Source organism: Anthonomus grandis, chromosome 20 (genome assembly GCF_022605725.1).
Source record: "Anthonomus grandis grandis chromosome 20, icAntGran1.3, whole genome shotgun sequence".
In the NCBI taxonomy this organism is placed as follows: Eukaryota; Metazoa; Arthropoda; class Insecta; order Coleoptera; family Curculionidae; genus Anthonomus; species Anthonomus grandis.
This window is the reverse complement of record NC_065565.1, coordinates 4429596-4444917: the sequence shown is the minus strand read 5'-3', so window position 1 is coordinate 4444917 and position 15322 is coordinate 4429596. Positions and strand designations below refer to the sequence as shown.

The 15322-nt window shown below is 30.3% G+C and overlaps 1 protein-coding gene across 1 annotated transcript in view; it reads right to left on the bottom strand.

The window, feature by feature from the left end:
- The window catches only part of LOC126748008 (uncharacterized), a 110373-nt gene extending 100869 nt beyond the window's left edge, over window positions 1-9504 (bottom strand). Inside the window, exon 1 of the mRNA XM_050457013.1 lies at window positions 9432-9504. The gene's annotated coding sequence lies outside the window, so the exon portion shown is untranslated. The remainder of the gene's footprint in view (window positions 1-9431) is intronic.
- Between the last annotated feature and the right edge of the window lie 5818 nt (window positions 9505-15322).

Genomic DNA, 15322 nt, shown 5'->3' with positions numbered 1-15322 from the left:
CAAAAAAATGCTACAATCAATAAAAAGTAAAAGTTGGCCATAACTCTCCATGGATCTTCATGGATGGTCTCGGTAATCCAGAAACAGCTGGTGATAAGTCCAACTTTTATTCAACATTTTCTTATTACATAATCTGCATGATGGATGGCATCGAAAATTGTTCTCAAATATTGAATTTCTTTGTCATACAAAATACTTTCCCCATTCACAGAAATCTGTACATTGCCTATGTATAATAGAACTTAATCTAGATCTCTTAAATATACAGGGTGATTTTTAAGTTGATACTTTTTTTTAACTGTGTATAGAACTCGGTAAAATAATTTGTTTTTTAAACAACTTTATTCAAAAAACCGAAAAATTAAAAAATTGCATTGCCAAAATGTTATAAAATGGGTCCAATACGGTCCTCTCTAATTTAAATAGGTTGTTCAAAAGTACTCGACGTAACCACTGTTCCGTAACGGCACGCAATAGAGAAATCGGTTTTTGTCTAACTGTTGCAGCAGCCTGCTCAATACGTGCCATTAGTTCTTCTTTTGTGTCGATAGGCGTCTTGAAAACTAACCTTTTCATATACCCCCAAAAAAAAAAGTCACATGGATTTAGGTCTGGCGACCTTGGTGGTCATGCAACTGGTCCATTTCGGCCAATCCACCGATTTGGGTAACTTATATCCAAAAATTCGTTCACTTCTCGTCTAAAATGAGCAGGTGCTTCATCCTGCAGGAGCCACATAGCTTGCCTGATATTCAGTGGCACGTCTTCTAACAGAACAGGCAGATTATTTTGCAAAAAGTTCAAATAAACACGGTCTGGTAAGATAAATGGTCCAACAAGTATCCCATTCACAATTCCTGCCCACTCATTAGCAGAAGAGCGGTGTTGAAAATTGGTTCTGCGAATTGCATGGGGATTATCAACAGACATTGTTTTTCATCAAAACAATCCTTAACCCCCCACCCACCCCAAACATTTGCCCAGTAAGAAATTCTATTGAAAAATCACTGTTTTTCATCCATAATATTCAATCTAATAACTCTATTTTTATTCTAAACATTTATATTTAATTAAATGCGATTTAAGCACAAACGAGCCGCTATTTTTCATAGGGAAAAAAAGTCCTCTCATCACGCTTGCAATTAATAGATAATCAGTTTTCCGCTTTTTAATTTTATAAGAGCACTGTTTGTACACCCGTTACGTACTACACATGGATATTATATTAATTCTTAATTATATTAATTAATAAAGTCATTAAATGGTACATAAACTCGTCACAAAATATTTAATTGGGTATATTGTCCTTGACTGGATATGTAAATGGATCTACCGCTTATGCACATCTTCATAGAATAGAAAAGAAAAAGAAAGAGAAGACAATTTATGAAATGCTATCACAAGACTAAAATGACTTGAATAGACCAACTAAAAGATTTTCCACATTCATTATTATATCTCCTTCATAGCATTAGCTGAAGATATCCAATATCCAAGAATAGGTTGTTTATCGCCTATAGTTTAATCTTTTGTCACACTGTTTGGAATATTTGTGGAAAATAATATGGTTCAATCGAGAGACCCACATGTTGGGCGCCAAAGTTCCACCAGACATTCTACATAATTTAAATCAAACATAGTAGAAAGGGATATAAGCGAAGTCTACTTAATAAGAAAGGATGCAAAGACTCCTAAAGAAATTAAATTTGTAAGTTTTTAAGAAAAAAGCATGTACTTAATAATTTAAAAAAGATTAAGAGTATGATTGACGATTTGATCAACAAACAAGAAAGTCGTTCGAGAGAATTTAAAGAAAATACTCTGATGATACACCAACTATCAATAAAGATCTTGATGAAGTTTCTGTGGAAATTCAACGATCAAGTAAAAAAATAAGAGTGACTCGCATAAGGAAAATAAGAGAAGATATTTTGTATCGAGACAAAAATTAATTTCAGATCTAACCCTTAAACGAAATTATCCAATTTTGAAACATCCTCAACATGACCATGTCAAGTTCCAATTAATTTTATATTATTCTGTTATTAAAAATGACCGATACATTAGATATATATATAGAGAACATCCATTTCTGCTAATAATAATTGGATGGTCGATCATAACTATTAAGGAAGCCTTTCATCCGTGTGACTTGTTTATAAACATATTAATAGGGCAGGGTCCTGTTTAACAGAAATCCGCAAATTCTGCCTCCTCTCCATTTCGCTATATCCTCACATAACGGTTCCGCCGGCAGCATATCAGCGCTTAAGTCCGGCTTAAAATGTCATTAATTAATTAATTAATTATTTGTCACTAGTTAATTAGAGGTGTGTGTCAGCAAGTTTTTTTTTTGGAGAATTTTAGCATCATCATATTTGAGATGCACTTTTGAAATAAATTCTGGGATTTCCGATTGGATGAAATTCATTTAAAAAAAGTTGGTCAGATTTCATAATAGGAAATCATTAGTAGACAAAGCACAAAGTCATAGTGGAAACATACAGTAGAGTCTACCATACAAAGATTCAACAAAGCCCATAAGTTTAAGCTTATTTATGGTTCACTTGTGACGTCCACCTGTTTGTTATCCGAATGAGACAAATTCTTGTTAACTGTATGGGAATTTTTTAGAATGATTAAGAACCGAAAATCATCCATATTATCCAATCCTACAGCACTGTTTTTGTATTAAATATTTATTAAATAAATCTTATCATCAAATTTAAATAAATAAACTGTGTTACTAGATTAGATAATAACGACGAAACCAGCTATTTTTCATGCGTATTATTTTGGAAAACAATGATTTTTGGAAACAATTTTTTACTGGTAAGTAATGTGGGGTGGGTGGGGGGGGTAAGGGTGAGTTTAATAAAAAATGTTTTTTTTTACAGAAAATAAGTGCCTGAGAAAGAAATGCTTATTAAGAAAATTAAAACCTGAAAAAAACCCTATTTTAGTAAAATTAAATTGTAGTAATTGTGTCATTTTTTATTGCAAATAAGTGGAAATTCATTTTTTTAAGGTTAAGTTTTAAGAAAATTTCAGTTTCTTTTGATCTAGATAAGTCTCCATCATACAGGTTTAAAAATACAGTTTTTAAATTAAAACTATTGATATATTTATCAACCGTATATGGTCTAGGTATATTTATGAAACCAGTCCTGGATTTACACTAGGGGCAGTCCATATTATCCAATCCAGTCCATATATCCATATTATCCAATCCTATAGTACTGTTTTTGTATTAAATATTTATTAAATAAATCTTATAATCAAATTTAAATAAATAAACTGTGTTACTAGATTAGATAATAACGACGAAACCAGCTATTTTTCATGCGTATTATTTTGGAAAACAATGATTTTTGGAAACAATTTTTTACTGGTAAGTTGTGTGGGGTGGGTGGGGGGGGTAAGGGTGAGTTTAATAAAAAATGTTTTTTTTTTTACAGAAAATAAGTGCCTGAGAAAGAAATGCTTATTAAGAAAATTAAAACCTGAAAAAACCCTATTTTAGTAAAATTAAATTGTAGTAATTGTGTCATTTTTTATTGCTAATAAGTGGAAATTCATTTTTTTAAGGTTAAGTTTTAAGAAAATTTCAGTTTCTTTTGATCTAGATAAGTCTCCATCATACAGGTTTAAAAATACAGTTTTTAAATTAAAACTATTGATATATTTATCAACCGTATATGGTCTAGGTATATTTATGAAACCAGTCCTGGATTTACACTAGGGGCAGTCGGGGCAAGTGCCCAGAGCGGCAGAATTTTGAAGGGCGGCAAATCTCAAGAAAGAAAAGAAAATATTTTCAACGGTTATAAGGGGTGTTTTTTTTAGAGGCGGAGAACTTTCATTTGGCGACACTGTTTTTTAGTTATTATTAGTTTGGTGTAGCAATTCATGATGAATAGACTCACGCCGGAGCAACGTTTCCAAATTGTTCAAATTTATTTTGAAAGACATGGTTCTATTCGAGAAACACATTGGGCATTACGGTGCTCATAATCGTCCTTCAGAGAGATTAATTCGAGAAACTGTTGATCGTTTTCGCAATACTCTTACTCTAGTCGACAATCCGCATCCCGTAACACGCCGTACAGTGCGCACGCAACAAGCCATAGCTGCTGTGCAGCATAGTGTTGATAAGATCCAAATGTGTCAATTCGTCGTCGTTCTCAACAAGTGAACTTATGTCCATCCACTTTATGGAAAATTTTGCGCAAAGATCTCGGATTGCGAGCATATAAAATTCAACTTGTCCAGGAGTTGAAACCCCAGGATCATCTTTTGCGCCGTACATTAGCTGAATGGGTGGAAGGAAAGATTGCTGTTGATCCACGATTTCATATGAAAATTTTGTTCAGTGATGAAGCACACTTTTGGTTAAATGGCTATGTAAACAAGCAGAATTGCCCGTTAGATCCAGAAAAACTAACCGTTTGGTGCACTTTATGGGCCGGTGGAATCATTGGTCCTTATGTCTTCAGAAATGCTGATGGTCAGAACGTTAGAGTAAACGGTGAGCGATACAGAAACATGATAACCAACTTTTTTGTGCCTCAATTGGAAGCCGTTGCAGAAATGTGGTTTCAGCAGGACGGTGCCACGTGCCATACAGCGCGCCAAACAATTAATTTACTGCAAGAGACATTCGAGCAACGAATAATTTCAAGGAATGAACTTGTAAACTGGCCAGCTCGTTCGTGCGACTTGACGCCATTAGATTATTTTCTTTGGGGCTATGTTAAGTCGCATATTTACGCTGATAAACCCAAAACACTTAAGCACTTGGAAGCCAACATACGACGCGTGATGGCCGAAATACAGCCCGCAGTACCGGAAAGAGTGTGTAAAAATTGGACCTCTAGATTACGCCACGTACGCGCCAGCCGTGGGAGTCGCATGCCCGAAATAATTTTTAAATATTAATGCCAAAAAAATTCTTTAATATAAAAGCAAATTCGTTCATATCAATAAAATATTTAATTTTGTGTTTAATTTCAATTTAAAGTTCTCAGCCTCTAAAAAAACACCCTTTACTTATAAATTACCACGGGGAATGTTTACATGTCAAATATTAAGAGTAACATTTGAAGTAATGGTGAAGATATCATCTTTAGATTTCTATAGCTGTCAGATTCAAAACAGTTAATAATATTTTCATTGTCTACATGATCAAACATGTCTGTAATTAAAAATCCGTCTCCATTTTGCAATTGTATTGAATGACAGAACATTTTACATCTTTCGATTCTTAATAAATGTATTTTTCTCCTGTTATTTTATATATTTTTGGTCTTAACCTCCCTTGGTGATAAAAACAAGACGAAAGCAAATTATATTTAATTGGACACAAATTAATTTCTAAAATAAGGATTTTACTAGCATTCCAATATCATAGTATTAGATAATATGCAATCTAATATTCAAATTGACCAGCAACAAATAACAAACCTCAGCATACGTTTTTAGCTACCCTAACTTCGCAAGCTAAAATCACCTCAAAAATAAGGGCGGCATTTTTTGTAAATCCGGGCCTGTATGAAACTATAGAATATACATATATCATATACTATTCTGTCTACAAAAGGAAGAACATTTCGGCATTTAACAAAATTGACACGGGACTTACATATCTAGTTTTTAAACTCGATTACTAGACCTCAAATATTTGATAACATTTTTCTGAAAAATCACTGTTTTTTGTCCATAATATTCAATCTAATAACGCTCTTTTTATACTAAATATTTGTATATAAAATAATATCAAATTTAAATAAACAGTGTTACTAAGTTAAATATTGCATATATATTTTCTGCAGAAATATTGTTTTTTAGCAAAACAACCCTTACCCCCCCCACCCACCCCAAACATTAACCCAGTAAAAAATTTATTTAAGAAATCACTGTTTTTCGTCCATAATATCCAATCTAATAAGGCTGTTTTTGCATTAAATATTTATTAATATACATATATATAAAATTATATCAAATTTAAATAACAAAACTGTGTTATTATTGTATATTAAATACGAATCCAGTTGTTATTCATGCGTATTATTTTGGAAAACAATGATTTTTGAAAACAATTTCTTACTGGTAAATTGTGTGGGGTGGGTGGGGGGGTTAAGAGTAGGATTAATGAAAAACGATTTTTTTGCAGAAAATAATTGCCTAAGAAAAAAATGCTTTTTAAGAAAATTATAAGTGAGAATAAATGTATATAATATACGATTTGGTTTATTAATGGGAGAAAATTTGGGCATTTAAAAAATTGACAAGGGATTTACATATCTAGTCTTTAAACTCGATTACTAGACCTCAAATCTTTAATGAAAATCTTCTAAACAGTGATACTGATTTTTTAGTAATACAACCCTTAACCTCCCACGCACCCCAAGTATTTGACCAGTAATAAATTCTTTTGAAAAATCACTGTTTTTTGTCCATAAGATTCAATCTAATAACGCTCTTTTTATATTAAATATTTTTATATACAATTATATCAAATTTATATAAACGGTGTTACTAAATTAAATATTGCATATATATTTTCTGCATGAACATTGTTTTTCATCAACCCTTAACCCCCACCAACCTCAAACATTTGCCCAATAAAAAATTCTTTTGAAAAATACCGTTTTTTGTTCGTAATATCCAATCTAATAGCACTGTTTTGTATTAAATATTTATTAACATACATATATATAATATTATGAAATTTTAATATATAAACTGTATTATTATATAAAATATTAACGACGAAACCAGCAGTTATTCATGTGTATTATTTTGAAAAACAATAATTTTTGAAAACAATTTCTTACTGGTATGTTTTGTGGGGGGTTAGGGTAGGGTTAATGCAAAATGTTTTTTTTTACAGTAAATAATTGCCTGAGAGAAAAATGCCTTTTAAGAAAATCATAGGTGAAAATATACGTATATAGTATACGATTTTGTTTATAAATCCGAAAAAATTTCGACATTTACAAAATTGAAAAGAAATTAACATATCTAATTTTTAAACTCTTGTTTAAATTCTTTTTACAAATTTCGATTTGGCGAAAATTTCGGCATTTAAAAAAAATTGCCACAGGACTAGTCTTTAAACTTAATTACTACACTTCAAATATACATTTCATACACGTATATATCTTTTATATTGTTTTACTTTCGTTTATTGTTTACTTTTTGATTGTTTATATTGTTTTACTACGTTTATTTTGTCAACTTTTGTCAAAAATGTATCTAGATTTTAAAATTAAGATATCTAATAAATGGATTTTACTAAGAATACTTTTTTACAAGAAAAGATTGGATAATTAGAATTTTTTGCTAAAGCTTTATTAAACAGGGGTACAAAAAAATGTTGGTATTTTAAACATATGTAATATACCGCAGGTGGCGCCCTCTGCAAGGTATAGCGAATCCGTGAATGGGTTTCAATTTCTCGTTCCAAAAAAACCCTCACACCAAATTTTAATTTAATATCTTATGAACCACTCGACTTATTTAATTAATTAAAATTTAAATAACGAAACTGTGTTATTATTGGATATTAAATACGAATCCAGCTGTTATTCATGCATATTAATTTGAAAAACAATGATTTTTGAAAACAATTTTTTACTGGTAAGTTGTGTAGGGTGGGTGGGGGGTTTAAGGGAAAGGTTAATAAAAAACCTTTTTTTTGCAGAAAATAATTGCCTGAGAGAAAAATGCTTTTTAAGAAAATTATAAGTGAGAATATACGTATATAATATACGATTCGGTTTACAAATGGGAGAAAATTTGGGCATTTAAAAAATTGACAAGGGATTTACATATTTGATCTTTAAACTCAATTACTAGACCTTAAATCTTTAAAAAAAATCTTCTGAATAATGACTGTTTTTTGTCCACAAGATCCAATCCAATAACGCTGATTTATACAAAATATTTATATAAAAATTATGTTAAATTTAAATAAACAGTGTTACTAATTTAAATATTGCACATATATTTTCTGCAAAAACATTTTTTTTTATTAACACAACCCTTAACCCCCCACCCACCCCAAGTATTTGACCAGTACGAAATTCTTTTGAAAAATCACTGTTTTTTGTCTATAATATCCAATCTAATAACGCTCTTTTTATATTAAATATTTATACATAAAATTATATCAAATTTAAATAAACAGTGTTATTAAATTTAATATTGCACATATATTTTCTGCAAAAACATGTTTTTTTATTAACACAACCCTTAACCTCCCACCCACCCCAAGTATTTGCCCAGTAAAAAATTCTTTTGAAAAATCACTGTTTTTTGTCCATAACATCCAATCTAATAACGCTCTTTTCATACTAAATATTTATAGATAAAATTGTATCAAATTTAAAAAAACAGTGTTACTAAATTAAATATTGCACATATATTTTCTGCAAAAACATTTTTTTTTATTAACACAACCCTTAACCCCCCACCCACCCCAAGTATTTGCCCAGTAAGAAATTCTTTTGAAAAATCACTGTTTTTTGTCCATAACATCCAATCTAATAACGCTCCTTTTATATTAAATATTTATATATACAATTATATCAAATGTAAATAAACGGTGTTACTAAATTAAATATTGCACATATATTTTCTGCAAAAACATTGTTTTTCATCAACAGATTAAGGTTTTATTATACTGGTATTTTATTAAATCATCTTCATTGAGTTTTCTATAGCCAATTTTAACCTATAGCCAATAAATTAACCAGGCTTACAAACTGAGGTCTCGAGAAATAATTCAACATCTAATACGGCTTTGGAGATTTAGGAATATTTATTTTTGATCTATTATTTTAATTTATTGTATATAATATATTATTATTGTTATTGTGTCTTAATTTTAATAATTTATTTTAATTTATTATATTGGTCATATGTAACCACCGTTAATTTTTTTTAGTTAGGCATGCTACTCGTCAACTCTTTTTGATTATTTATTTTTAATTTAATTTAAATATATTGTTAGAATTTGTGTATATATAATAAATTCGAATTTTTGTAAATATTTATTTTTTAAATAAATAAATTGGAATGAATTTTTCCTATGGCCTCAAAATTTACTCCATTTAAATGATATCAGCAATAATACCAATTTTCAAAAAAAAAACTGCTGACAAATTACTTCCGGTTTAATTTTTTTTTTTCAAAAAAATCAAAATTTCTATTATCCTTAAAATTAAAATGTGAAAAAATTCTTTATAAATTTCCTAACAATACTGGACCTATTAAATGAATTTATTATTTAATTAAAAAACAATTTTTATTATTTTATCAGGAAAGTTATTAGCTACAGTTGAGGCACCCACCCTTAAAGCTTCATAAAATGAACGAAATTCTCAACAAATCGTAACAAAATTTAAAAACTCAAAAAAAAAACTTACCGGTTTTTTGACGCACTGATATTCGCTGTACACCTGTTGTGGGCACTGTACGAGGTCGGGGTGCAATGAAGAAGAGCACAGTACAGGACGCGATAACACTCCGCATCGGTTTATAAAGGGAAGTCGGGATGTGGAGGAACGCCTCTTGGCCAATCGCAGACTCCTCTCCTCTCATCTCTCGTTTTTATATTAGATAGTTAATACTTTATTATCAACACCTATGCAGCAGCCACGCATTATTCTTTTTTTTTTTGACTAAACCGTCTTCTTGTCGAAAAACCGCCGTCAGACAAGGGGGGTGTGGGTTTCAAAGGGTTGCTGTGCCATATTTTTTTTTTTTTAGTTTTAATAACCGCATATCGTACAATATTCTGTTTACAAAAGAAAAAAAAGTTCGGTATTTAGGAAAATTGGCATGGGATTTACATATCTAGTTTTTAAACTCAATTACTGTACCTCAAATATTTGGTGAAATTCTTCTGAAAAATTACTGTTTTTCGTCCAAAATATCCAATCTATGAGCACTGTTTTTGTATTAAATATATATTAATAAACATATATAAAATTATATCAAATTTAAATAAACAAACTGTGTTATAAGATTAAATATTAATGACGAAACCAGCTGTTATTCATGCGTATAATTTTGGAAAACAATGATTTTTGGAAACAATTTCTTACTGGTAAGTTGTGTGGGGTGGGTGGGGGGGTAAGAGTAGGATTAATAAAAAACGTTTTAATTGCAGAAAATAATTGTCTGAGAAAAAAATGCTTATTAAGAAAATTATAGGTGATAACAAAATATATAGTTTCTGTATCTATAATATAATAATAATATAAAATTATATCGAATTTAAATAAATAGTGTTATTAAATTAAATATTGCATATATATTTACTGCAAAAACATTGTTTCTTATCAATACAACCCTTACCCCCCCACCCACCCCACACAACTTACCAGTAAGAAATTCCTTTGAAAAATCACTGTTTTCCGTCTATAATATCTAATCTTATAATATTGTTTTTATACTAAATATTTATATACAAAATTATATCGATATTTAAATAAACAAACTGTGTTATAAGATCGGATATTAACGACGAAGCCAGCTGTTATTTATGCGCGTAATTTTGGAAAACAATGATTTTTAAAAACAATTTCTTACTGGTAAGTTGTGTGGGGTGGGTGGGGGGGGTAAGGGTAGAATTCATGAAAAACGGGTTTTTTGCAGAAAATAATTATCTAAGAAAAAAATGATTATTAAGAAAATTATAGGTGATAACAAAATCTTTAGTTTTTGTATCTATACTAGGAACAAACAGTCACTAGTCACACTAGTCAACACCTATGCAGCAGCCAAGCATTATTATTTTTTTTTTGACTATAAACCATCTTCTTATCGAAAAACCGCCGACAGAAAGGGGGGTGTGGGTTTCAAAGGGTTGCTGTGCCATATTTTGTTTGTTCTTTTTTTTTAGATTTTAATAACCGCATATCGTATATTTAGAATCCTCAAGGTATATTTATTAAACTGTAAAAAAATTTCGGCATTTTAAAAAGTTTGCACGGTATTTACATATCTAGTTTTTAAACTCGATTACTGTACCTCAAATATTTGATGAAATTCTTGTGAAAAATCACTGTTTTTCGTCCATATTATTCAATATAATAACGGTGTTTTTATACTAAATATTTATATATAAAATTATATCGAATTTAAATAAATAGTGTTATTAAATTAAATACTGCATATATACAGTGAGAGCCAAAAGCCCGGAATAAATTCATTTAAAATTCAGGGGTATGTTTAAAAAAAAAAAACGCTCGGACACGTCGATTTTTATGTTTAACTGCGGGTTTTCTTACTATAATTTTATGTATCTCCAAAAATAAGTTACGACCATCAACTTCAATTTTTGAAATGGAAATACTTATTTTTTATACTATATTCTTAAAGAACAGAAAATTCTAGACATATGTCATGTACAATGTCCTATACCTATCTTCATTTGTTTTTGAGTTATTGACAGTTGAAGATCGGCATATTTGCACTTTTGACATGTTATAAAATCCAAACGGTTAGACATAGACAAATGCGGTTTGCACTTTTAATCGAAGCTTTTTTAAAACACTTACTAGCTAGTGTCAACAGGTACTGAGAAATTTACGGTTGAATTTCTAAAAAAACATTCAAAATATTAATGTATTTAATCAAAAGTATTGTATAAACGTTGAAAAAAAGGAAACTATTCTAATCTAGACCGAATTAAATGTTCAAATTGAGCCCCATTAACTTCTTGACAGTAAGCGAGTCTTGATTCGAATTCTCTCAGAACGTTGCGTATCATTTCTTGAGGTATTCGTTGAATCTCATTTCTTATATTATTTCTCAATTCTTCTAAATTGTTGGGTTTATTTACATACACTCTATACTTTAAATAACCCCACAAAAAGAAGTCCAAAGAAGTCAAGTCGGGGTATCTATCAGGCAACTCCAATTGACCCCTTCGCCCAATCCATCGACCCGGAAATACCTCACTTAAATATTGGCGCACGGCTCTGCTGAAGTGTGGGGGCGCGCCATCTTGCTGGAACCAAATTGAAGCTTCTGGAATATTGGGATTATTTGCATTTGGAAACATCAAATATAAAGCGGGAATCAGTTCGTTCCTTAAGAATTCCAAATAACGTTGACCTGTTAAGGTACCTTCGAAGAAAAATGGACCTATGACTCTGTCATTGATAATACCGGCCCAACAACATCATTGCAACAATGAATAAAAAAAACACAAAAAACAAGGTTACCTTAGTAAGGGTGTTACATAGTTGCATGAATTATTGTATGTTCAGAAATTCAATCGTAAATTTCTCAGTACCTGTTGACACTAACTAGCTAGTGTCAACAGATGTCAATAGTTTTAAAAAAGCTTCGATAAAAAGTGCAAACCGCATTTGTCTATGTCAACCGTTTGGATTTTATAACATGTCAAAAGTGCAAATATGCCGATCTTTAACTGTCAATAACTCAAAAACAAATGAAGATAGGTATAGGACATTGTACATGAAATATGTCTAGAATTTTCTGTTCTTTAAGAATACAGAATAAAAATTAGGTATTTCCATTTCAAAAATTAAGGTTGATGGTCGTAACTTTTTTTTTGGACCACCCTGTATACATAAAATTATAGTAAGAAAACCCGCAGCTTAAAATAAAAATCGACGTGTCCGAGCGTTTTTTTTTTTAACATACCCCTGAATTTTAAATGAATTTATTCCGGACTTTTGGCTCCCACTGTATAATCTGCAAAAATATTGTTTTTCATCAGCACAATCCTTAGCCCCCCACCCGCCCCAAATATTTTCGCAGTTAGAGAATCTTTTGAAAAACCACTGTTTTTCGTCCAAAATATCCAATTTATGAGCATTGTTTTTGTATTAAATATTTATTAATGTACATATATATAATTATATCAAATTTAAATAAGCAAACTGTGTTAGTAGATTGGATATTAACAACGAAACCAGCTATTATTCATACGTATAATTTTGGAAAACAATGATTTTTGAAAACAATTATTTACTGGTAAGTTGTATGGGGTGGGTGGGGGGTAAGGGTAAGGTTAATAAAAAACGGTTCTTTTTGCAGAAAATAATTGTCTGAGAAAAAAATGCTTGTTAAGAAAATTATAGGTGATAAAAAAATATATAGTTTTTGTATCTATACTATAGTCGGCTCGTTTTACCCTAACACATAACGGATTATCTCGGGGTATAAGTGGACCGGTTAAACCAATGAATTCCTTATCGCCGTATTATTCACTATTTATATTGAGTAGCGGTTTGGACGACTGTTACCAGCGGTTTAAATACATTTTTGATTTTTAATGTAATATTGGCGATTCTTTTAAAGAGTACTAATATTTTTTTATACTTAAATAATTTATTTCAATAATAATATTTATTAGTGTAACCTAATATTTATTATGATTTAATAAGGTAAAAAGAGGTAGAATTGGTTTAAAAATGGATTATAAATTCTGTAAAATGTACAAAACCCAAATATAGTGCAGAAAAAATAGATTAAGACGATTATGTACCTGAAAGGCGATAATTTGCCTGATTGGGCAAATAAATACTTTGGTGGTCTATAATTACATTCTATTCCTTTTGGTATTTTAAAGTGATATCATCAGGCTATTCATTAAATTTACTTTGTGATTTTTTAAATCTTGAATTATGGATTCTATCATATCTTCAAAATCATATATTATTACAATATATCATTACAATATATTTTAATAAATCTTCAAATGTCAGCTTTCAAATTTAAACACTAAACATGTCCAATTTATCCAGACGATTCTTAAAACAGTTTACGGAAGGAGCAGTTATGACATCTACGGGTAACGAATTCCAAACATCAAACACTCTATTAGGCAAAAACATTTGACGTGTTTTTGTTTTATACATCTGTTTTTTTAATTTTATAGTGTGACCGCGAAGTCTAATATCCCGATTTCTTTCATATAGTTCGTTTAGATCACAGCCCAAATAATTATACAGGATTCTGAATGTAAAAATTAAATCACCACGAATCTTTCGTTTATCAAAAGTTAGCAAGTTTGCATTTGAAAGTCTCTCGCTGTAGGTAGGTCTCGGCATACGCAAAACATACGTAGATCGTGTAGCGCGTCGCTGCAACAATTCAAGTAAATTTTTGTCGCGCACCAGACGGGACCTGCATATTCAATAATAGTCCTGACAAACGTGGTCTACAACTTCATAAAATTATGAAATGGAATTTTAACAAAAGCTTTTTGTAGAAAATACAACATAGAATTTGCACGTTCCACAATTGAGGCAATATGCTGGGACCAAGAGAGATCCCTAGTTACTATTATTCCGAGATCATATTATGCGAGATACTTTTTCCTAAATGTAACACCACACACTTGTCCGCGTTAAGAGGAAGTAACCATTCACTGCACCACTTCCAAATAGTGCCCAGATCGGTTTGCAATTGTTGATGAGAAGTTAGGGGAACTGCATATATTTGCCCTGAGGGACTCCGCTGGATACTGGATAGAATTATAATTATTGAATATCATATTCGATTCTGTTTAAAAAAGGTGACAATTTCGGCATTTAAAAAAATTGTAACGGGATTTAAATATCTAATTTTTAAATACGATTAATACACCTCAAATATTTGATAAAATTTTTCTAAAAAAAATCGCTTTTTTCATCCATATTATTTAATCTAATAACGCTGTTTTTATACTAAATATTTATATATACAATTAGATCAAATTTAAATTAAAACTATTATTAAATTAAATAATGGACATATATTTTCAGCAAAAACATTGTTTTTCATTAAGACAACCCTTAGCCCCCCACTTACCCCAAAAGATTTGCCCAGGAAGAAGTTCTTTTAAAAAATTTTGTTTTTCGTCCATAATGTCCAATCTAATAACACTGTTTTTATACTAAATATGTATATATAAAATGATATTTAAATTTAAATAAACAGTGTTATAAAATTAAATATTGCATATATATTTTCTGCAGAAACATTGTTTTTCATCACAAAAACCTTTACCCCCCCACCCACCCCAAACATTTGCCCAGTAAGAAACTCTCTTGAAAAATCACTGTTTTTCGTTCATAGTATCCAGTCTAACAGCACTGTTTTTGTATTAAATATTAATTAATATACATATATATAATTATATCAAATTTAAATAAACAAACTATGTTATTAGATTAGATATTAATGACGAAACTAGATGTTATTCATGCGTATTATTTCGGAAAACAATGATTTTTAAAAACAATTTCTTACTGGTAAGTTGTGTGGGGTGGGTGGGGGGTTAGGGTAGGGTTAA